Here is a 23,238-nt window from a genome sequence, read left to right on the forward strand (position 1 = left end):
TATAGAGGTTAGACTAAGTAATATTGTCTTTTCCACACAATAGACCTTTAGCGTTTGCAATGCTGAGAGTTGACTGCAACCACTTTTAAACTTATAGTTAGACTAAGTAATAAGGACTTTTCCACACAATAGATCTTCAGCGTTTGCAAAGGAGAACAAATGTAATTGCATTTCCACAGATGCTATGTTCTAGGTTCCTGAATTCATGTTTATTTTGGGTATTCCATAGTTCTGAGTTGTAGTTATAAATTTTCTAAACAGTTCCACCTCAATGTGAATACTTATGTATGCACACTTATGTCAAAACGTACAATATAGTAAGTAAAGCACTCTTGCTTAAAAGAGTGTACATTTCAATTTTACTCGGAAGTACTGAGTGCTTACTTCATGTAAGCCTATTAATATAACTTATGCTTTAGAGTGGACTACAACCAATTTCATGTGTGTGCTACTAAACTGATAGAAGTTACTCTAAGCAATATCTGCTTTTGCACATAATAGGCGTTTAGCGTTTGCAAAGCAAAACAAATCTATTTGCATTTCAGAAGTAAATGCTATGCTCTAGGTTCCTGAATTCATGTTTATTTTGAGAACGTTATGGTTCTGAGTTGTATTTGAACATTTTCTATACAGTTCCACCTGAACCGGAATAGTTATGTACATACAGCTAACACAAAACTTACAGCATATGATGTATCACATGCAGCACAAAAGAGTATTCATTTCAATTTTACTGAAATGTACTGAGTGCTAACTTCAGGTAAGCCGATTAATTTCTGTTATCATTTGGTTCAGAATTGACTGCAGCCACTTTTATGTGTGTGTTACTAAACCTATAGAGGTTAGACTAAGTAATATCGGGTTTTCCACACAATGGACCTTTAGCGTTAGCAATGCAAAAGAAATCTAATTGCATTTCAGCAGTAAATGCTATGTTCTAGGTTCCTGAATTCAAGTTTATTTTGGGTTTTCCATAGTTCTGAGTTGTAGTTATAAATTTTCTAAACAGTTCCACCTCAATGTGAATACTTATGTGTACACACCTAAGACAAAACGTACAACCTAGTAAGTAATGCACTCTGCTTAAAAGAGTGTACATTTCAATTTTACTGGGAAGTACTGAGTGCTTACTTCATGTAAGCCTATTAATTTAACTTTTATGCTTTAGAGTGGACTACAACCAATTTCATGTGTGTGCTACTAAACTGATAGAAGTTACTCTAAGCAATATCTGCTTTTGCACATAATAGACCTTTAGCGTTTGCAAAGCAAAACAAATCTATTTGGATTTCAACAGTAAATGCTATGTTCTAGGTTCCTGAATTCTTGTTTATCTTGAGAACATTATGGTTCTGAGTTGTATTTGAACATTTTCTATACAGTTCCACCTGAACCGGAATAGTTATGTACATACAGCTAACACAAAACTTACAGAATATGGTGTATTGCATTCAGCTCAAAAGAGTATTCATTTCAATTTCACTCAACTGTACTGAGTGCTAACTTCATGTAAGCCTAATAATTTATGTGATTATATGGGTGAGAGTTGACTGCAACCACTTTTAAACTTATAGTTAGACTAAGTAATAACGGCTTTTCCGCACAATAGATCTTCCGCTATTGCAAAGGAGAACAAATGTAATTGCATTTCCACAGATGCTATGTTCTAGGTTCCTGAATTCATGTTTATTTTGAGAAATCCATGGTTCTGCATTGTAGCTGAACATTTTCTATACAGTTCCACCTCAAACTGAATAGTTATGTACATACAGCCAACAGAAAACTTACAGCATATGATGTATGGCATTCAGCTCAAAAGAGTATTCATTTCAATTTTACTCAACTGTACTGAGTGCTAACTTCATGAAAGCGTATTAATTTTTGTCATAATATTTTTCAGAGTTGACTGCAACCACTTTTATGTGTGTTTTACTAAACTTGTAGGGGTTAGACTAAGTAATATCAGCTTTTGCAGACAATAGAACTTCTGCGTTTGCAAAGCAAAACAAATCTATTTGGATTTCAACAGTAATTGCTATGTTCTAGGTTCCTGAATTCATGTTTCTCTTGAGAAAGTTATGGTTCTGAGTTGTATTTGAATATTTTCTATACAGTTCCACCTCAACCTGAATAGTTATGTACATACACCTAACACAATACTTACAGCATATGGTGTATTGCATTCAGCTCAAAAGAGTATTCATTTCAATTTCACTCAACTGTACTGAGTGATAACTTCATGTAAGCCTAATAATTTATGTTATTATATGGTTGAGAGTTGACTGCAACCACTTTTAAACTTATAGTAAAACTTATTGCATTCAGCTCAAAAGAGTATTCATTTCAATTTTACTCAAATGTACTGAGTGCTAACATCATGTAAGCGTATTAACTTTTGTTATACTATGGTTCACAGCTGACTGCAACCACTTTTATGTGTGTGTTACTAAACCTATAGAGGTTAGACTAAGTAATATCAGCCTTTGCAGACAATAGAACTTCTGCGTTTGCAAAGCAAAACAAATCTAATTGCATTTCAACAGTAAATGCTATGTTCCCGGTTTATGAATTCATGTTTATTTTGAGAAAGTTATGGTTATGAGTTGTATTTGAACATTTCCAATACAGTTCCACCTCAACCTGAATAGTTATGTACATACACCTAACACAAAACTTACAGCATATGATGAATTGCATTCAGCTGTAAAGAGTATTCATTTCAATTTTACTCAAATGTACTGAGTGCTAACTTCATGTAAGCATATTAATTTTTGTCATAATATTTTTCAGAGTTGACTGCAACCACTTTTATGTGTGTTTTACTAAACTTGTAGGGGTTAGACTAAGTAATATCAGCTTTTGCAGACAATAGAACTTCTGCGTTTGCAAAACAAAACAAATCTATTTGGATTTCAACAGTAATTGCTATGTTCTAGGTTCCTGAATTCATGTTTATCTTGAGAAAGTTATGGTTCTGAGTTGTATTTGAATATTTTCTATACAGTTCCACCTCAACCTGAATAGTTATGTACATACACCTAACAGAAAACTTACAGCATATGATGTATCACATGCAGCACAAAAGAGTATTCATTTCAATTTTACTGAAATGTACTGAGTGCTAACTTCAGGTAAGCCTATTAATTTCTGTTATCATATGGTTCAGAGTTGACTGCAGCCACTTTTATGTGTGTGTTACTAAACCTATAGAGGTTAGACTAAGTAATATCTTCTTTTGCACATAATAGGCGTTTAGCGTTTGCAAAGCAAAACAAATCTATTTGCATTTCAGAAGTAAATGCTATGCTCTAGGTTCCTGAATTCATGTTTATTTTGAGAAATCCATGGTTCTGCATTGTAGCTGAACATTTTCTATACAGTTCCACCTCAAACTGAATAGTTATGTACATACAGCCAACAGAAAACTTACAGCATATGATGTATGGCATTCAGCTCAAAAGAGTATTCATTTCAATTTTACTCAACTGTACTGAGTGCTAACTTCATGTAAGCGTATTAATTTTTGTCATAATATTTTTCAGAGTTGACTGCAACCACTTTTATGTGTGTTTTACTAAACTTGTAGGGGTTAGACTAAGTAATATCAGCTTTTGCAGACAATTGAACTTCTGCGTTTGCAAAGCAAAACAAATCTATTTGGATTTCAACAGTAATTGCTATGTTCCAGGTTCCTGAATTCATGTTTATTTTGAGAAAGTTATTGTTCTGAGTTGTATTTGAACATTTTCTATACAGTTCCACCTGAACCGGAATAGTTATGTACATACAGCTAACTCAAAACTTACAGCATATGGTGTATTGCATTCAGCTCAAAAGAGTATTCATTTCAATTTCACTCAACTGTACTGAGTGCTAACTTCATGTAAGCCTAATAATTTAAATTATTATATGGGTGAGAGTTGACTGCAACCACTTTTAAACTTATAGTTAGACTAAGTAATAACGGCTTTTCCACACAATAGATCTTCAGCGTTTGCAAAGGAGAACAAATGTAATTGCATTTCCACAGGTGCTATGTTCTAGGTTCCTGAATTCATGTTTATTTTGGGTATTCCATCGTTCCGAGATGTAGTTATAAATTTTCTAAACAGTTCCACCTCAATGTGAATACTTATGTATACACACCTAAGACAAAATGTACAATATAGTAAGTAATGCACTCTGCTTAAAAGAGTGTACATTTCAATTTTACTCGGAAGTACTGAGTGCTTACTTCATGTAAGCCTATTAATTTAACTCTTATGCTTTAGAGTGGACTACAACCAATTTCATGTGTGTGCTACTAAGCTGATAGAAGTTACTCTAAGCAATATCTTCTTTTGCACGTAATAGGCGTTTAGCGTTTGCAAAGCAAAACAAATCTATTTGCATTTCCGAAGTAAATGCTATGCTCTAGGTTCCTGAATTCATGTTTATTTTGAGAAATCCATGGTTCTGTATCGTAGCTGAACATTGTCTATACAGTTCCACCTCAAACTGAATAGTTATGTACATACACCTAACACAAAACTTACAGCATATGATGAATTGCATTCAGCTCAAAAGAGTATTCATTTCAATTTTACTCAAATGTACTGAGTACTAACTTCAGGTAAACCTATTAAGTTTTTGTTATCATATGGTTCAGAGTTGATTGCAACCACTTTTATGTGTATGTTACTAAACTTCTAGCGGTTGGACTAAGTAATATCAGCTTTTGCAGTCAATAGAACTACTGCGTTTGCAAAGCAAAACAAATCTAATTGCATTTCAACAGTAAATGCTATGTTCCCGGTTCCTGAATTCATGTTTATTTTGGTTATTCCATAGTTCTGAGTTGTAGTTATAAATTTTCTAAACAGTTCCACCTCAATGTGAATACTTATGTATACACACCTAAGACAAAACGTACAATATAGTAAGTAAAGCACTCTGCTTGAAAGAGTGTACATTTCAATTTTACTCGGAAGTACTGAGTGCTTACTTCATGTAAGCCTATTAATTTAATTTTTATGCTTTAGAGTGGACTGCAACCAATTTCATGTGTGTGCTACTAATCTGATAGAAGTTACTCTAAGCAATATCTGCTTTTGCACATATTAGACCTTTAGGGTTTGCAAGCAAAACAAATATATTTGGATTTCAACAGTAAATGCTATGTTCTAGGTTCCTGAATTCATATTTATCTTGAGAAAGTTATGGTTCTGAGTTGTATTTGAACATTTTCTATACAGTTCCACCTCAACCTGAATAGTTATGTACATACACCTAACACAAAACATACCGCATATGGTGTATTGCATTCAGCTCAAAAGAGTATTCATTTCAATTTCACTCAACTGTACTGAGTGATAACTTCATGTAAGCCTAATAATTTATGTTATTATATGGTTGAGAGTTGACTGCAACCACTTTTAAACTTATAGTAAAACTTATTGCATTCAGCTGAAAAGAGTATTCATTCAATTTCACTCAAGTGTACTGAGTGCTAACTTCATGTAATCGTATTAATTTTTGTTATAATATGGTTCAGAGCTGACTGCAACCACTTTTATGTGTGTATTACTAAACCTATAGAGGTTAGACTAAGTAATATCGGCTTTTCCACACAATAGCCCTTTAGCATTTGCAATGCAAAACAAATCTAATTGCATTTCAACAGTAAATGCTATTCTCTAGGTTCCTGAATTCATGTTTATTTTGGGTATTCCATAGTTCTGAGTTGTAGTTATAAATCTTCTAAATAGTTCCACCTCAATGTGAATACTTATGTATACACACCTAAGACAGAACGTACAATATATTAAGTAAAGCACTCTGCTTAAAAGAGTGTACATTTCAATTTTACTCGAAAGTACTGAGAGCTTACTTCATGTAAGCCTATTGATTTAACTTTTATGCTTTAGAGTGGACTACAACCAATTTCATGTGTGTGTTACTAAACCTATAGAGGTTAGACTAAGTAATATCAGCCTTTGCAGACAATAGAACTTCTGCGTTTGCCAAGCAAAACAAATCTAATTGCATTTCAACAGTAAATGCTATGTTCCCGGTTTATGAATTCATGTTTATTTTGAGAAAGTTATGGTTATGAGTTGTATTTGAACATTTCCAATACAGTTCCACCTCAACCTGAATAGTTATGTACATACACCTAACACAAAACTTACAGCATATGATGAATTGCATTCAGCTGTAAAGAGTATTCATTTCAATTTTACTCAAATGTACTGAGTGCTAACTTCATGTAAGCATATTAATTTTTGTCATAATATTTTTCAGAGTTGACTGCAACCACTTTTATGTGTGTTTTACTAAACTTGTAGGGGTTAGACTAAGTAATATCAGCTTTTGCAGACAATAGAACTTCTGCGTTTGCAAAACAAAACAAATCTATTTGGATTTCAACAGTAATTGCTATGTTCTAGGTTCCTGAATTCATGTTTATCTTGAGAAAGTTATGGTTCTGAGTTGTATTTGAATATTTTCTATACAGTTCCACCTCAACCTGAATAGTTATGTACATACACCTAACAGAAAACTTACAGCATATGATGTATCACATGCAGCACAAAAGAGTATTCATTTCAATTTTACTGAAATGTACTGAGTGCTAACTTCAGGTAAGCCTATTAATTTCTGTTATCATATGGTTCAGAGTTGACTGCAGCCACTTTTATGTGTGTGTTACTAAACCTATAGAGGTTAGACTAAGTAATATCTTCTTTTGCACATAATAGGCGTTTAGCGTTTGCAAAGCAAAACAAATCTATTTGCATTTCAGAAGTAAATGCTATGCTCTAGGTTCCTGAATTCATGTTTATTTTGAGAAATCCATGGTTCTGCATTGTAGCTGAACATTTTCTATACAGTTCCACCTCAAACTGAATAGTTATGTACATACAGCCAACAGAAAACTTACAGCATATGATGTATGGCATTCAGCTCAAAAGAGTATTCATTTCAATTTTACTCAACTGTACTGAGTGCTAACTTCATGTAAGCGTATTAATTTTTGTCATAATATTTTTCAGAGTTGACTGCAACCACTTTTATGTGTGTTTTACTAAACTTGTAGGGGTTAGACTAAGTAATATCAGCTTTTGCAGACAATAGAACTTCTGCGTTTGCAAAGCAAAACAAATCTATTTGGATTTCAACAGTAATTGCTATGTTCCAGGTTCCTGAATTCATGTTTATTTTGAGAAAGTTATTGTTCTGAGTTGTATTTGAACATTTTCTATACAGTTCCACCTGAACCGGAATAGTTATGTACATACAGCTAACTCAAAACTTACAGCATATGGTGTATTGCATTCAGCTCAAAAGAGTATTCATTTCAATTTCACTCAACTGTACTGAGTGCTAACTTCATGTAAGCCTAATAATTTAAATTATTATATGGGTGAGAGTTGACTGCAACCACTTTTAAACTTATAGTTAGACTAAGTAATAACGGCTTTTCCACACAATAGATCTTCAGCGTTTGCAAAGGAGAACAAATGTAATTGCATTTCCACAGGTGCTATGTTCTAGGTTCCTGAATTCATGTTTATTTTGGGTATTCCATCGTTCCGAGATGTAGTTATAAATTTTCTAAACAGTTCCACCTCAATGTGAATACTTATGTATACACACCTAAGACAAAATGTACAATATAGTAAGTAATGCACTCTGCTTAAAAGAGTGTACATTTCAATTTTACTCGGAAGTACTGAGTGCTTACTTCATGTAAGCCTATTAATTTAACTCTTATGCTTTAGAGTGGACTACAACCAATTTCATGTGTGTGCTACTAAGCTGATAGAAGTTACTCTAAGCAATATCTTCTTTTGCACGTAATAGGCGTTTAGCGTTTGCAAAGCAAAACAAATCTATTTGCATTTCCGAAGTAAATGCTATGCTCTAGGTTCCTGAATTCATGTTTATTTTGAGAAATCCATGGTTCTGTATCGTAGCTGAACATTGTCTATACAGTTCCACCTCAAACTGAATAGTTATGTACATACACCTAACACAAAACTTACAGCATATGATGAATTGCATTCAGCTCAAAAGAGTATTCATTTCAATTTTACTCAAATGTACTGAGTACTAACTTCAGGTAAACCTATTAAGTTTTTGTTATCATATGGTTCAGAGTTGATTGCAACCACTTTTATGTGTATGTTACTAAACTTCTAGCGGTTGGACTAAGTAATATCAGCTTTTGCAGTCAATAGAACTACTGCGTTTGCAAAGCAAAACAAATCTAATTGCATTTCAACAGTAAATGCTATGTTCCCGGTTCCTGAATTCATGTTTATTTTGGTTATTCCATAGTTCTGAGTTGTAGTTATAAATTTTCTAAACAGTTCCACCTCAATGTGAATACTTATGTATACACACCTAAGACAAAACGTACAATATAGTAAGTAAAGCACTCTGCTTGAAAGAGTGTACATTTCAATTTTACTCGGAAGTACTGAGTGCTTACTTCATGTAAGCCTATTAATTTAATTTTTATGCTTTAGAGTGGACTGCAACCAATTTCATGTGTGTGCTACTAATCTGATAGAAGTTACTCTAAGCAATATCTGCTTTTGCACATATTAGACCTTTAGGGTTTGCAAAGCAAAACAAATATATTTGGATTTCAACAGTAAATGCTATGTTCTAGGTTCCTGAATTCATATTTATCTTGAGAAAGTTATGGTTCTGAGTTGTATTTGAACATTTTCTATACAGTTCCACCTCAACCTGAATAGTTATGTACATACACCTAACACAAAACATACCGCATATGGTGTATTGCATTCAGCTCAAAAGAGTATTCATTTCAATTTCACTCAACTGTACTGAGTGATAACTTCATGTAAGCCTAATAATTTATGTTATTATATGGTTGAGAGTTGACTGCAACCACTTTTAAACTTATAGTAAAACTTATTGCATTCAGCTGAAAAGAGTATTCATTCAATTTCACTCAAGTGTACTGAGTGCTAACTTCATGTAATCGTATTAATTTTTGTTATAATATGGTTCAGAGCTGACTGCAACCACTTTTATGTGTGTATTACTAAACCTATAGAGGTTAGACTAAGTAATATCGGCTTTTCCACACAATAGCCCTTTAGCGTTTGCAATGCAAAACAAATCTAATTGCATTTCAACAGTAAATGCTATTCTCTAGGTTCCTGAATTCATGTTTATTTTGGGTATTCCATAGTTCTGAGTTGTAGTTATAAATCTTCTAAATAGTTCCACCTCAATGTGAATACTTATGTATACACACCTAAGACAGAACGTACAATATATTAAGTAAAGCACTCTGCTTAAAAGAGTGTACATTTCAATTTTACTCGAAAGTACTGAGAGCTTACTTCATGTAAGCCTATTGATTTAACTTTTATGCTTTAGAGTGGACTACAACCAATTTCATGTGTGTGTTACTAAACCTATAGAGGTTAGACTAAGTAATATCAGCCTTTGCAGACAATAGAACTTCTGCGTTTGCAAAGCAAAACAAATCTAATTGCATTTCAACAGTAAATGCTATGTTCCCGGTTTATGAATTCATGTTTATTTTGAGAAAGTTATGGTTATGAGTTGTATTTGAACATTTCCAATACAGTTCCACCTCAACCTGAATAGTTATGTACATACACCTAACACAAAACTTACAGCATATGATGAATTGCATTCAGCTGTAAAGAGTATTCATTTCAATTTTACTCAAATGTACTGAGTGCTAACTTCATGTAAGCATATTAATTTTTGTCATAATATTTTTCAGAGTTGACTGCAACCACTTTTATGTGTGTTTTACTAAACTTGTAGGGGTTAGACTAAGTAATATCAGCTTTTGCAGATAATAGAACTTCTGCGTTTGCAAAACAAAACAAATCTATTTGGATTTCAACAGTAATTGCTATGTTCTAGGTTCCTGAATTCATGTTTATCTTGAGAAAGTTATGGTTCTGAGTTGTATTTGAATATTTTCTATACAGTTCCACCTCAACCTGAATAGTTATGTACATACACCTAACAGAAAACTTACAGCATATGATGTATCACATGCAGCACAAAAGAGTATTCATTTCAATTTTACTGAAATGTACTGAGTGCTAACTTCAGGTAAGCCTATTAATTTCTGTTATCATATGGTTCAGAGTTGACTGCAGCCACTTTTATGTGTGTGTTACTAAACCTATAGAGGTTAGACTAAGTAATATCTTCTTTTGCACATAATAGGCGTTTAGCGTTTGCAAAGCAAAACAAATCTATTTGCATTTCAGAAGTAAATGCTATGCTCTAGGTTCCTGAATTCATGTTTATTTTGAGAAATCCATGGTTCTGCATTGTAGCTGAACATTTTCTATACAGTTCCACCTCAAACTGAATAGTTATGTACATACAGCCAACAGAAAACTTACAGCATATGATGTATGGCATTCAGCTCAAAAGAGTATTCATTTCAATTTTACTCAACTGTACTGAGTGCTAACTTCATGTAAGCGTATTAATTTTTGTCATAATATTTTTCAGAGTTGACTGCAACCACTTTTATGTGTGTTTTACTAAACTTGTAGGGGTTAGACTAAGTAATATCAGCTTTTGCAGACAATAGAACTTCTGCGTTTGCAAAGCAAAACAAATCTATTTGGATTTCAACAGTAATTGCTATGTTCCAGGTTCCTGAATTCATGTTTATTTTGAGAAAGTTATTGTTCTGAGTTGTATTTGAACATTTTCTATACAGTTCCACCTGAACCGGAATAGTTATGTACATACAGCTAACTCAAAACTTACAGCATATGGTGTATTGCATTCAGCTCAAAAGAGTATTCATTTCAATTTCACTCAACTGTACTGAGTGCTAACTTCATGTAAGCCTAATAATTTAAATTATTATATGGGTGAGAGTTGACTGCAACCACTTTTAAACTTATAGTTAGACTAAGTAATAACGGCTTTTCCACACAATAGATCTTCAGCGTTTGCAAAGGAGAACAAATGTAATTGCATTTCCACAGGTGCTATGTTCTAGGTTCCTGAATTCATGTTTATTTTGGGTATTCCATCGTTCCGAGATGTAGTTATAAATTTTCTAAACAGTTCCACCTCAATGTGAATACTTATGTATACACACCTAAGACAAAATGTACAATATAGTAAGTAATGCACTCTGCTTAAAAGAGTGTACATTTCAATTTTACTCGGAAGTACTGAGTGCTTACTTCATGTAAGCCTATTAATTTAACTCTTATGCTTTAGAGTGGACTACAACCAATTTCATGTGTGTGCTACTAAGCTGATAGAAGTTACTCTAAGCAATATCTTCTTTTGCACGTAATAGGCGTTTAGCGTTTGCAAAGCAAAACAAATCTATTTGCATTTCCGAAGTAAATGCTATGCTCTAGGTTCCTGAATTCATGTTTATTTTGAGAAATCCATGGTTCTGTATCGTAGCTGAACATTTTCTATACAGTTCCACCTCAAACTGAATAGTTATGTACATACACCTAACACAAAACTTACAGCATATGATGAATTGCATTCAGCTCAAAAGAGTATTCATTTCAATTTTACTCAAATGTACTGAGTACTAACTTCAGGTAAACCTATTAAGTTTTTGTTATCATATGGTTCAGAGTTGATTGCAACCACTTTTATGTGTATGTTACTAAACTTCTAGCGGTTGGACTAAGTAATATCAGCTTTTGCAGTCAATAGAACTACTGCGTTTGCAAAGCAAAACAAATCTAATTGCATTTCAACAGTAAATGCTATGTTCTAGGTTCCTGAATTCATATTTATCTTGAGAAAGTTATGGTTCTGAGTTGTATTTGAACATTTTCTATACAGTTCCACCTCAACCTGAATAGTTATGTACATACACCTAACACAAAACATACCGCATATGGTGTATTGCATTCAGCTCAAAAGAGTATTCATTTCAATTTCACTCAACTGTACTGAGTGATAACTTCATGTAAGCCTAATAATTTATGTTATTATATGGTTGAGAGTTGACTGCAACCACTTTTAAACTTATAGTAAAACTTATTGCATTCAGCTGAAAAGAGTATTCATTCAATTTCACTCAAGTGTACTGAGTGCTAACTTCATGTAATCGTATTAATTTTTGTTATAATATGGTTCAGAGCTGACTGCAACCACTTTTATGTGTGTGTTACTAAACCTATATAGGTTAGACTAAGTAATATCGGCTTTTCCACACAATAGCCCTTTAGCGTTTGCAATGCAAAACAAATCTAATTGCATTTCAACAGTAAATGCTATTCTCTAGGTTCCTGAATTCATGTTTATTTTGGGTATTCCATAGTTCTGAGTTGTAGTTATAAATCTTCTAAATAGTTCCACCTCAATGTGAATACTTATGTATACACACCTAAGACAGAACGTACAATATATTAAGTAAAGCACTCTGCTTAAAAGAGTGTACATTTCAATTTTACTCGAAAGTACTGAGAGCTTACTTCATGTAAGCCTATTGATTTAACTTTTATGCTTTAGAGTGGACTACAACCAATTTCATGTGTGTGTTACTAAACCTATAGAGGTTAGACTAAGTAATATCAGCCTTTGCAGACAATAGAACTTCTGCGTTTGCAAAGCAAAACAAATCTAACTGCATTTCAACAGTAAATGCTATGTTCCCGGTTTATGAATTCATGTTTATTTTGAGAAAGTTATGGTTATGAGTTGTATTTGAACATTTCCAATACAGTTCCACCTCAACCTGAATAGTTATGTACATACACCTAACACAAAACTTACAGCATATGATGAATTGCATTCAGCTGTAAAGAGTATTCATTTCAATTTTACTCAAATGTACTGAGTGCTAACTTCGTGTAAGCATATTAATTTTTGTCATAATATTTTTCAGAGTTGACTGCAACCACTTTTATGTGTGTTTTACTAAACTTGTAGGGGTTAGACTAAGTAATATCAGCTTTTGCAGACAATAGAACTTCTGCGTTTGCAAAGCAAAACAAATCTATTTGGATTTCAACAGTAATTGCTATGTTCCAGGTTCCTGAATTCATGTTTATTTTGAGAAAGTTATGGTTCTGAGTTGTATTTGAACATTTTCTATACAGTTCCACCTGAACCGGAATAGTTATGTACATACAGCTATTATAAACTTACAGCATATGGTGTATTGCATTCAGCTCAAAAGAGTATTCATTTCAATTTCACTCAACTGTACTGAGTGCTAACTTCATGTAAGCCTAATAATTTAAATTATTATATGGGTGAGAGTTGACTGCAACCACTTTTAAACTTATAGTTAGACTAAGTAATAACGGCTTTTCCACACAATAGATCTTCAGCGTTTGCAAAGGAGAACAAATGTAATTGCATTTCCACAGGTGCTATGTTCTAGGTTCCTGAATTCATGTTTATTTTGGGTATTCCATCGTTCCGAGATGTAGTTATAAATTTTCTAAACAGTTCCACCTCAATGTGAATACTTATGTATACACACCTAAGACAAAATGTACAATATAGTAAGTAATGCACTCTGCTTAAAAGAGTGTACATTTCAATTTTACTCGGAAGTACTGAGTGCTTACTTCATGTAAGCCTATTAATTTAACTCTTATGCTTTAGAGTGGACTACAACCAATTTCATGTGTGTGCTACTAAGCTGATAGAAGTTACTCTAAGCAATATCTTCTTTTGCACGTAATAGGCGTTTAGCGTTTGCAAAGCAAAACAAATCTATTTGCATTTCCGAAGTAAATGCTATGATCTAGGTTCCTGAATTCATGTTTATTTTGAGAAATCCATGGTTCTGTATCGTAGCTGAACATTTTCTATACAGTTCCACCTCAAACTGAATAGTTATGTACATACACCTAACACAAAACTTACAGCATATGATGAATTGCATTCAGCTCAAAAGAGTATTAATTTCAATTTTACTCAAATGTACTGAGTACTAACTTCAGGTAAACCTATAAAGTTTTTGTTATCATATGGTTCAGAGTTGATTGCAACCACTTTTATGTGTATGTTACTAAACTTCTAGCGGTTGGACTAAGTAATATCAGCTTTTGCAGTCAATAGAACTACTGCGTTTGCAAAGCAAAACAAATCTAATTGCATTTCAACAGTAAATGCTATGTTCTAGGTTCCTGAATTCATATTTATCTTGAGAAAGTTATGGTTCTGAGTTGTATTTGAACATTTTCTATACAGTTCCACCTCAACCTGAATAGTTATGTACATACACCTAACACAAAACATACCGCATATGGTGTATTGCATTCAGCTCAAAAGAGTATTCATTTCAATTTCACTCAACTGTACTGAGTGATAACTTCATGTAAGCCTAATAATTTATGTTATTATATGGTTGAGAGTTGACTGCAACCACTTTTAAACTTATAGTAAAACTTATTGCATTCAGTGAAAAGAGTATTCATTCAATTTCACTCGTGTACTGAGTGCTAACTTCATGTAATCGTATTAATTTTTGTTATAATATGGTTCAGAGCTGACTGCAACCACTTTTATGTGTGTGTTACTAAACCTATAGAGGTTAGACTAAGTAATATCGGCTTTTCCACACAATAGCCCTTTAGCGTTTGCAATGCAAAACAAATCTAATTGCATTTCAACAGTAAATGCTATTCTCTAGGTTCCTGAATTCATGTTTATTTTGGGTATTCCATAGTTCTGAGTTGTAGTTATAAATCTTCTAAATAGTTCCACCTCAATGTGAATACTTATGTATACACACCTAAGTCAGAACGTACAATATATTAAGTAAAGCACTCTGCTTAAAAGAGTGTACATTTCAATTTTACTCGAAAGTACTGAGAGCTTACTTCATGTAAGCCTATTGATTTAACTTTTATGCTTTAGAGTGGACTACAACCAATTTCATGTGTGTGTTACTAAACCTATAGAGGTTAGACTAAGTAATATCAGCCTTTGCAGACAATAGAACTTCTGCGTTTGCAAAGCAAAACAAATCTAACTGCATTTCAACAGTAAATGCTATGTTCCCGGTTTATGAATTCATGTTTATTTTGAGAAAGTTATGGTTATGAGTTGTATTTGAACATTTCCAATACAGTTCCACCTCAACCTGAATAGTTATGTACATACACCTAACACAAATCTTACAGCATATGATGAATTGCATTCAGCTGTAAAGAGTATTCATTTCAATTTTACTCAAATGTACTGTGCTAACTTCATGTAAGCATATTAATTTTTGTCATAATATTTTTCAGAGTTGACTGCAACCACTTTTATGTGTGTTTTACTAAACTTGTAGGGGTTAGACTAAGTAATATCAGCTTTTGCAGACAATAGAACTTCTGCGTTTGCAAAACAAAACAAATCTATTTGGATTTCAACAGTAATTGCTATGTTCTAGGTTCCTGAATTCATGTTTATCTTGAGAAAGTTATGGTTCTGAGTTGTATTTGAATATTTTCTATACAGTTCCACCTCAACCTGAATAGTTATGTACATACACCTAACAGAAAACTTACAGCATATGATGTATCACATGCAGCACAAAAGAGTATTCATTTCAATTTTACTGAAATGTACTGAGTGCTAACTTCAGGTAAGCCTATTAATTTCTGTTATCATATGGTTCAGAGTTGACTGCAGCCACTTTTATGTGTGTGTTACTAAACCTATAGAGGTTAGACTAAGTAATATCTTCTTTTGCACATAATAGGCGTTTAGCGTTTGCAAAGCAAAACAAATCTATTTGCATTTCAGAAGTAAATGCTATGCTCTAGGTTCCTGAATTCATGTTTATTTTGAGAAATCCATGGTTCTGCATTGTAGCTGAACATTTTCTATACAGTTCCACCTCAAACTGAATAGTTATGTACATACAGCCAACAGAAAACTTACAGCATATGATGTATGGCATTCAGCTCAAAAGAGTATTCATTTCAATTTTACTCAACTGTACTGAGTGCTAACTTCATGTAAGCGTATTAATTTTTGTCATAATATTTTTCAGAGTTGACTGCAACCACTTTTATGTGTGTTTTACTAAACTTGTAGGGGTTAAACTAAGTAATATCAGCTTTTGCAGACAATAGAACTTCTGCGTTTGCAAAGCAAAACAAATCTATTTGGATTTCAACAGTAATTGTTATGTTCCAGGTTCCTGAATTCATGTTTATTTTGAGAAAGTTATTGTTCTGAGTTGTATTTGAACATTTTCTATACAGTTCCACCTGAACCGGAATAGTTATGTACATACAGCTAACACAAAACTTACAGCATATGGTGTATTGCATTCAGCTCAAAAGAGTATTCATTTCAATTTCACTCAACTGTACTGAGTGCTAACTTCATGTAAGCCTAATAATTTAAATTATTATATGGGTGAGAGTTGACTGCAACCACTTTTAACCTTATAGTTAGACTAAGTAATAACGGCTTTTCCACACAATAGATCTTCAGCGTTTGCAAAGGAGAACAAATGTAATTGCATTTCCACAGGTGCTATGTTCTAGGTTCCTGAATTCATGTTTATTTTGGGTATTCCATCGTTCCGAGATGTAGTTATAAATTTTCTAAACAGTTCCACCTCAATGTGAATACTTATGTATACACACCTAAGACAAAATGTACAATATAGTAAGTAATGCACTCTGCTTAAAAGAGTGTACATTTCAATTTTACTCGGAAGTACTGAGTGCTTACTTCATGTAAGCCTATTAATTTAACTCTTATGCTTTAGAGTGGACTACAACCAATTTCATGTGTGTGCTACTAAGCTGATAGAAGTTACTCTAAGCAATATCTTCTTTTGCACGTAATAGGCGTTTAGCGTTTGCAAAGCAAAACAAATCTATTTGCATTTCCGAAGTAAATGCTATGCTCTAGGTTCCTGAATTCATGTTTATTTTGAGAAATCCATGGTTCTGTATCGTAGCTGAACATTTTCTATACAGTTCCACCTCAAACTGAATAGTTATGTACATACACCTAACACAAAACTTACAGCATATGATGAATTGCATTCAGCTCAAAAGAGTATTCATTTCAATTTTACTCAAATGTACTGAGTACTAACTTCAGGTAAACCTATTAAGTTTTTGTTATCATATGGTTCAGAGTTGATTGCAACCACTTTTATGTGTATGTTACTAAACTTCTAGCGGTTGGACTAAGTAATATCAGCTTTTGCAGTCAATAGAACTACTGCGTTTGCAAAGCAAAACAAATCTAATTGCATTTCAACAGTAAATGCTATGTTCCCGGTTCCTGAATTCATGTTTATTTTGGTTATTCCATAGTTCTGAGTTGTAGTTATAAATTTTCTAAACAGTTCCACCTCAATGTGAATACTTATGTATACACACCTAAGACAAAACGTACAATATAGTAAGTAAAGCACTCTGCTTGAAAGAGTGTACATTTCAATTTTACTCGGAAGTACTGAGTGCTTACTTCATGTAAGCCTATTAATTTAATTTTTATGCTTTAGAGTGGACTGCAACCAATTTCATGTGTGTGCTACTAATCTGATAGAAGTTACTCTAAGCAATATCTGCTTTTGCACATATTAGACCTTTAGGGTTTGCAAAGCAAAACAAATATATTTGGATTTCAACAGTAAATGCTATGTTCTAGGTTCCTGAATTCATATTTATCTTGAGAAAGTTATGGTTCTGAGTTGTATTTGAACATTTTCTATACAGTTCCACCTCAACCTGAATAGTTATGTACATACACCTAACACAAAACATACCGCATATGGTGTATTGCATTCAGCTCAAAAGAGTATTCATTTCAATTTCACTCAACTGTACTGAGTGATAACTTCATGTAAGCCTAATAATTTATGTTATTATATGGTTGAGAGTTGACTGCAACCACTTTTAAACTTATAGTAAAACTTATTGCATTCAGCTGAAAAGAGTATTCATTCAATTTCACTCAAGTGTACTGAGTGCTAACTTCATGTAATCGTATTAATTTTTGTTATAATATGGTTCAGAGCTGTCTGCAACACACTTTTATGTGTGTGTTACTAAACCTATAGAGGTTAGACTAAGTAATATCGGCTTTTCCACACAATAGCCCTTTAGCGTTTGCAATGCAAAACAAATCTAATTGCATTTCAACAGTAAATGCTATTCTCTAGGTTCCTGAATTCATGTTTATTTTGGGTATTCCATAGTTCTGAGTTGTAGTTATAAATCTTCTAAATAGTTCCACCTCAATGTGAATACTTATGTATACACACCTAAGACAGAACGTACAATATATTAAGTAAAGCACTCTGCTTAAAAGAGTGTACATTTCAATTTTACTCGAAAGTACTGAGAGCTTACTTCATGTAAGCCTATTGATTTAACTTTTATGCTTTAGAGTGGACTACAACCAATTTCATGTGTGTGTTACTAAACCTATAGAGGTTAGACTAAGTAATATCAGCCTTTGCAGACAATAGAACTTCTGCGTTTGCAAAGCAAAACAAATCTAACTGCATTTCAACAGTAAATGCTATGTTCCCGGTTTATGAATTCATGTTTATTTTGAGAAAGTTATGGTTATGAGTTGTATTTGAACATTTCCAATACAGTTCCACCTCAACCTGAATAGTTATGTACATACACCTAACACAAAACTTACAGCATATGATGAATTGCATTCAGCTGTAAAGAGTATTCATTTCAATTTTACTCAAATGTACTGAGTGCTAACTTCATGTAAGCATATTAATTTTTGTCATAATATTTTTCAGAGTTGACTGCAACCACTTTTATGTGTGTTTTACTAAACTTGTAGGGGTTAGACTAAGTAATATCAGCTTTTGCAGACAATAGAACTTCTGCGTTTGCAAAACAAAACAAATCTATTTGGATTTCAACAGTAATTGCTATGTTCTAGGTTCCTGAATTCATGTTTATCTTGAGAAAGTTATGGTTCTGAGTTGTATTTGAATATTTTCTATACCGTTCCACCTCAACCTGAATAGTTATGTACATACACCTAACACAAAACTTACAGCATATGATGAATTGCATTCAGCTCAAAAGAGTATTCATTTCAATTTTACTCAAATGTACTGAGTACTAACTTCAGGTAAACCTATTAAGTTTTTGTTATCATATGGTTCAGAGTTGATTGCAACCACTTTTATGTGTATGTTACTAAACTTCTAGCGGTTGGACTAAGTAATATCAGCTTTTGCAGTCAATAGAACTACTGCGTTTGCAAAGCAAAACAAATCTAATTGCATTTCAACAGTAAATGCTATGTTCTAGGTTCCTGAATTCATATTTATCTTGAGAAAGTTATGGTTCTGAGTTGTATTTGAACATTTTCTATACAGTTCCACCTCAACCTGAATAGTTATGTACATACACCTAACACAAAACATACCGCATATGGTGTATTGCATTCAGCTCAAAAGAGTATTCATTTCAATTTCACTCAACTGTACTGAGTGATAACTTCATGTAAGCCTAATAATTTATGTTATTATATGGTTGAGAGTTGACTGCAACCACTTTTAAACTTATAGTAAAACTTATTGCATTCAGCTGAAAAGAGTATTCATTCAATTTCACTCAAGTGTACTGAGTGCTAACTTCATGTAATCGTATTAATTTTTGTTATAATATGGTTCAGAGCTGTCTGCAACCACTTTTATGTGTGTGTTACTAAACCTATAGAGGTTAGACTAAGTAATATCGGCTTTTCCACACAATAGCCCTTTAGCGTTTGCAATGCAAAACAAATCTAATTGCATTTCAACAGTAAATGCTATTCTCTAGGTTCCTGAATTCATGTTTATTTTGGGTATTCCATAGTTCTGAGTTGTAGTTATAAATCTTCTAAATAGTTCCACCTCAATGTGAATACTTATGTATACACACCTAAGACAGAACGTACAATATATTAAGTAAAGCACTCTGCTTAAAAGAGTGTACATTTCAATTTTACTCGAAAGTACTGAGAGCTTACTTCATGTAAGCCTATTGATTTAACTTTTATGCTTTAGAGTGGACTACAACCAATTTCATGTGTGTGTTACTAAACCTATAGAGGTTAGACTAAGTAATATCAGCCTTTGCAGACAATAGAACTTCTGCGTTTGCAAAGCAAAACAAATCTAACTGCATTTCAACAGTAAATGCTATGTTCCCGGTTTATGAATTCATGTTTATTTTGAGAAAGTTATGGTTATGAGTTGTATTTGAACATTTCCAATACAGTTCCACCTCAACCTGAATAGTTATGTACATACACCTAACACAAAACTTACAGCATATGATGAATTGCATTCAGCTGTAAAGAGTATTCATTTCAATTTTACTCAAATGTACTGAGTGCTAACTTCATGTAAGCATATTAATTTTTGTCATAATATTTTTCAGAGTTGACTGCAACCACTTTTATGTGTGTTTTACTAAACTTGTAGGGGTTAGACTAAGTAATATCAGCTTTTGCAGACAATAGAACTTCTGCATTTGCAAAACAAAACAAATCTATTTGGATTTCAACAGTAATTGCTATGTTCTAGGTTCCTGAATTCATGTTTATCTTGAGAAAGTTATGGTTCTGAGTTGTATTTGAATATTTTCTATACCGTTCCACCTCAACCTGAATAGTTATGTACATACACCTAACACAAAACTTACAGCATATGATGAATTGCATTCAGCTCAAAAGAGTATTCATTTCAATTTTACTCAAATGTACTGAGTACTAACTTCAGGTAAACCTATTAAGTTTTTGTTATCATATGGTTCAGAGTTGATTGCAACCACTTTTATGTGTATGTTACTAAACTTCTAGCGGTTGGACTAAGTAATATCAGCTTTTGCAGTCAATAGAACTACTGCGTTTGCAAAGCAAAACAAATCTAATTGCATTTCAACAGTAAATGCTATGTTCTAGGTTCCTGAATTCATATTTATCTTGAGAAAGTTATGGTTCTGAGTTGTATTTGAACATTTTCTATACAGTTCCACCTCAACCTGAATAGTTATGTACATACACCTAACACAAAACATACCGCATATGGTGTATTGCATTCAGCTCAAAAGAGTATTCATTTCAATTTCACTCAACTGTACTGAGTGATAACTTCATGTAAGCCTAATAATTTATGTTATTATATGGTTGAGAGTTGACTGCAACCACTTTTAAACTTATAGTAAAACTTATTGCATTCAGCTGAAAAGAGTATTCATTCAATTTCACTCAAGTGTACTGAGTGCTAACTTAATGTAATCGTATTAATTTTTGTTATAATATGGTTCAGAGCTGACTGCAACCACTTTTATGTGTGTGTTACTAAACCTATAGAGGTTAGACTAAGTAATATCGGCTTTTCCACACAATAGCCCTTTAGCGTTTGCAATGCAAAACAAATCTAATTGCATTTCAACAGTAAATGCTATTCTCTAGGTTCCTGAATTCATGTTTATTTTGGGTATTCCATAGTTCTGAGTTGTAGTTATAAATCTTCTAAATAGTTCCACCTCAATGTGAATACTTATGTATACACACCTAAGACAGAACGTACAATATATTAAGTAAAGCACTCTGCTTAAAAGAGTGTACATTTCAATTTTACTCGAAAGTACTGAGAGCTTACTTCATGTAAGCCTATTGATTTAACTTTTATGCTTTAGAGTGGACTACAACCAATTTCATGTGTGTGTTACTAAACCTATAGAGGTTAGACTAAGTAATATCAGCCTTTGCAGACAATAGAACTTCTGCGTTTGCAAAGCAAAACAAATCTAACTGCATTTCAACAGTAAATGCTATGTTCCCGGTTTATGAATTCATGTTTATTTTGAGAAAGTTATGGTTATGAGTTGTATTTGAACATTTCCAATACAGTTCCACCTCAACCTGAATAGTTATGTACATACACCTAACACAAAACTTACAGCATATGATGAATTGCATTCAGCTGTAAAGAGTATTCATTTCAATTTTACTCAAATGTACTGAGTGCTAACTTCATGTAAGCATATTAATTTTTGTCATAATATTTTTCAGAGTTGACTGCAACCACTTTTATGTGTGTTTTACTAAACTTGTAGGGGTTAGACTAAGTAATATCAGCTTTTGCAGACAATAGAACTTCTGCGTTTGCAAAACAAAACAAATCTATTTGGATTTCAACAGTAATTGCTATGTTCTAGGTTCCTGAATTCATGTTTATCTTGAGAAAGTTATGGTTCTGAGTTGTATTTGAATATTTTCTATACAGTTCCACCTCAACCTGAATAGTTATGTACATACACCTAACAGAAAACTTACAGCATATGATGTATCACATGCAGCACAAAAGAGTATTCATTTCAATTTTACTGAAATGTACTGAGTGCTAACTTCAGGTAAGCCTATTAATTTCTGTTATCATATGGTTCAGAGTTGACTGCAGCCACTTTTATGTGTGTGTTACTAAACCTATAGAGGTTAGACTAAGTAATAACTTCTTTTGCACATAATAGGCGTTTAGCGTTTGCAAAGCAAAACAAATCTATTTGGATTTCAACAGTAATTGCTATGTTCCAGGTTCCTGAATTCATGTTTATTTTGAGAAAGTTATTGTTCTGTGTTGTATTTGAACATTTTCTATACAGTTCCACCTGAACCGGAATAGTTATGTACATACAGCTAACACAAAACTTACAGCATATGGTGTATTGCATTCAGCTCAAAAGAGTATTCATTTCAATTTCACTCAACTGTACTGAGTGCTAACTTCATGTAAGCCTAATAATTTAAATTATTATATGGGTGAGAGTTGACTGCAACCACTTTTAAACTTATAGTTAGACTAAGTAATAACGGCTTTTCCACACAATAGATCTTCAGCGTTTGCAAAGGAGAACAAATGTAATTGCATTTCCACAGGTGCTATGTTCTAGGTTCCTGAATTCATGTTTATTTTGGGTATTCCATCGTTCCGAGATGTAGTTATAAATTTTCTAAACAGTTCCACCTCAATGTGAATACTTATGTATACACACCTAAGACAAAATGTACAATATAGTAAGTAATGCACTCTGCTTAAAAGAGTGTACATTTCAATTTTACTCGGAAGTACTGAGTGCTTACTTCATGTAAGCCTATTAATTTAACTCTTATGCTTTAGAGTGGACTACAACCAATTTCATGTGTGTGCTACTAAGCTGATAGAAGTTACTCTAAGCAATATCTTCTTTTGCACGTAATAGGCGTTTAGCGTTTGCAAAGCAA

This window comes from Hemitrygon akajei, chromosome 17, assembly GCF_048418815.1.
Source record: "Hemitrygon akajei chromosome 17, sHemAka1.3, whole genome shotgun sequence".
Classification (NCBI taxonomy): Eukaryota; Metazoa; Chordata; class Chondrichthyes; order Myliobatiformes; family Dasyatidae; genus Hemitrygon; species Hemitrygon akajei.